This window comes from Lathyrus oleraceus, chromosome 3, assembly GCF_024323335.1.
Source record: "Lathyrus oleraceus cultivar Zhongwan6 chromosome 3, CAAS_Psat_ZW6_1.0, whole genome shotgun sequence".
Classification (NCBI taxonomy): Eukaryota; Viridiplantae; Streptophyta; class Magnoliopsida; order Fabales; family Fabaceae; genus Lathyrus; species Lathyrus oleraceus.
In genome coordinates this window covers 93,662,152-93,665,408 of record NC_066581.1, presented here as the reverse complement: position 1 = coordinate 93,665,408, position 3,257 = coordinate 93,662,152, and positions in this window count along the sequence as shown.

Below are 3,257 nucleotides of genomic sequence, written 5' to 3'. Positions count from 1 at the left end.
AGAACCTTCTTTCAAGCAATACCGTGAAGAAATAAGATTGTCAAACAAAGATGCAGTGCGGTGGATCGATAGTATTCCATTGGAGAAATGGACTAGGGCATACGACAACAGTCAACGTTAGGGACACATGACAACAAATCTTGGGGAATCAATGAACTCTGTCTTCAAAGGCATCCGTAACCTACCTATAACCGCTTTGGTGCAGGCAACATATTTCAAATTAGGGCCGATGTTTGAAACCAGGCACTCAAAATGGAGTTCAGTGTTTCAATATGGACAGTTGTTCAGTGATGCTTCAATGAAATTCATTAGATATGAAGCTGCCAAAGCAAACACACACGTGGTTACGGTCTTTGACCGCACTAAAGGTTGGTATAGTGTTGTCGAGTCCATGGATCACAGTGAAGACATACCGATGGGACAGTACATAGTCGAACTAGATAGAGGTTGGTGCGACTGTGGAAAGTTTCAAGCCTTTCATACGCCCTGCTCCCATGTCATTGCGGCATGCTCAAAGGTTCGAAGGGATCCATCCTACTTGCTATCTGAAGTTTACAAAGTCGCCAGCCTTTTAAATGTTTATAAAATTATTTTTTTCGTAGTGGCAAAAGAGGATTATTGGCCAGAATATCAAGGGGACATCTTTTGGCACAAGGAAGTTATGCGAAGGAAGAAAAAAGGGTCGTCTAAACAGCACCCGGATTCGAACCGAAATGGATACGATGAACAAAATGGTTAGACTATGTAGTTTATGCCGTCAGCCAAGTCACAATCGTAATAACTGTCATAGTGTTGGAACGAGCACAGCCAGATAAATTCACATGTACCTCTATTGCAATATATGAAAAACTAATTCTATTTCATATTAGACATTTGTGATGAAAGTACCATTACATAAACAGTAACACAAAAAATTAAAACAACTAGAATACAAGAACTATGCAATTACAACCATCAAAACAATTTTGAACATGTAATGCATCATCCTACGAGCGTCTTGGTCGGTCTTAATATCCATCCATTCGCGCACTTCTCTGTTTTGGTTGAACATGGACACAAGCCATTGTATTCTTCTAATCTTTTCACCCTCTCCAATTTCTCCCTCTAACCAACTGTACAACGTCCGATTAAGACGTTCAAACGTATCTGTGTTCCAAAGTCGAATCTGTACCAAAGCCGCAACGGCGGAAAATATTAAATCAACATTTCGTTTCTGAATGTATGCAGACATTATTAAAACACAAAATCTTGAAGGTGAGTGGGGTTGAATTAGAGAAAATATGGTAGTAGGAGATGATTTTGTGTGAAAAATAGTGCATCCAAAGCGTGGAATTTATACAGAGTGGACATAAAATGCATGCGCCAAGAGGGCTGACGCCCAACATGACATCACATGCAGGTGTCAGAGGCATTGGCGCCTGCACTTAAGCTAACACTAAGGCGCCAGGGGCATTGGTGCCTCCTCATGAGGGCCAATGCATGCGCCAATAACATTGGCGCCTCCTCATGAGGAGCCCAATGCACGTGTCAGTGCTATTGGCGCCTCCTTTGGTTGCTTAGGGGATGCGCCAATTCATCTGGCTCTTCCTCTTCTAAAAGTATTTTGGTACTTTTTTTGAATTATTTATTATTTTCGATTTTTTTTTAAAAAAATGGTTATTTTAAAAAAAACCACTTTCTATTCATGTTAAGAAATATTCAAAAATATTGATAGTAGATTTAATAGGTATAATTTGTGTATGACTATTATTGAATTATTTTTCATATATAAAATATTAATTTTTTCATTTAAAAAAATAATTATTATAAAACTGAAACAATTCAGTTGAAAATTAATAAGATGATAATGTTTGATGATGCTTCGTCCTTGAGAGTTTCTTTTTGGTTTGAAGGAATGGTGGAGGTGATACATGCAAAACACTCAGACGTCCAAGTTGTTTTTAGTTTTTCGATAGTGTGTACTTTGATTTAATATTTGTAGTCTTTTATTTAAGGGTCTTATTAAGGTTTCTGAGGGTCCTTGTCCCTTGATTTCAATCATAGTCGTCTAGGCCGACACTAATTAGTATATAATTTGTTCGATATTAGAGTCGGGAAATTTATGGACGAGGAAAGGCAAAACATTTCTTTAAGCTGACATATATTTCTCAAGTGGAAAGAGAAAGCTTAGCTATTATGCAACATTATGTTAGTTCATTTAATCAAGCCTATTTCCATGATCGTAAATCTAAGACATATATGATGAGGGAGGGATATATGGACATGCGGTCCTTGGTTTTGGCTGCAGATTTGGATGATATTAAAAATTAGTTGGGTTGTGTTTTCTAATCTCCTAACTTCTTTCTAGTATGTTAAATGTCCCTTGTTATACTTGAATGAATTTTTTTGCTTCACCACGACCTCCCTTAAGAAGTTATTGATCAATAGCATTCTTGAATATGTTTTTAGTGAGTTTTATTTTCAAAATTTAAGTAGTTGAACCGGGGAAGATTAGAAGAAGACTACACGAGAAATGGATCTCTGGTACAACAATTAGAGCCCAATACCGTCTGGCTGTAGCAGACATTATTGGTCATGGTGGAGCCCCCCCCCCCCTTCCTTCCTATTTTTAGCCTCAGTACAAGAGAATCGAGGGAGTCACAGTCTGCCTATAGCACACCAGAGGTTGTCTCAAGTTCTATTTGTCAGCAAAGGTTTTTGATAGCTTTTCAATTTCTGATTGTTTAAGTTGTTTCATTTATGCATCAAAGGCTTATTACACGAATTTAGGACATTCTTAATGGATTTTAGGCATATATAAGCACATGTGTAACAATGAGAAAAACACAAGTCATTTTTCTACATATTAGCATATTTTCCAACCTTGTAATTTTTTTTTGCTTTTTTACATTCTGCAAGTGTTCCTGTTGTAATTTTGTTAAAGTCTCCTTTGAGAAAACTCTTGTATCAAATTACACTGCATTTCAGGTTTTAACTTCAGTTTCACTAATATGAATATACTTGTATTGTCTGCTGTTTTATTTAAGTTAATCGTAAGCATGTCTGAATAAACCTTTTTAGGATTTGGGACATTAGGATTGTCTAATTGACAGACCTCGTGCAAGTTATTTGAGAAATGATTAATAACGAGAAATGTTTTTATTTGTTTCAGTCTTTCTACTTTTAAAGAATATTTTTGCTACAAATGTAGGAACATTTATGCATCAATTATACACTGAAAGAGTATAATTGATACCTGACTTAGAAATTTGAATAGT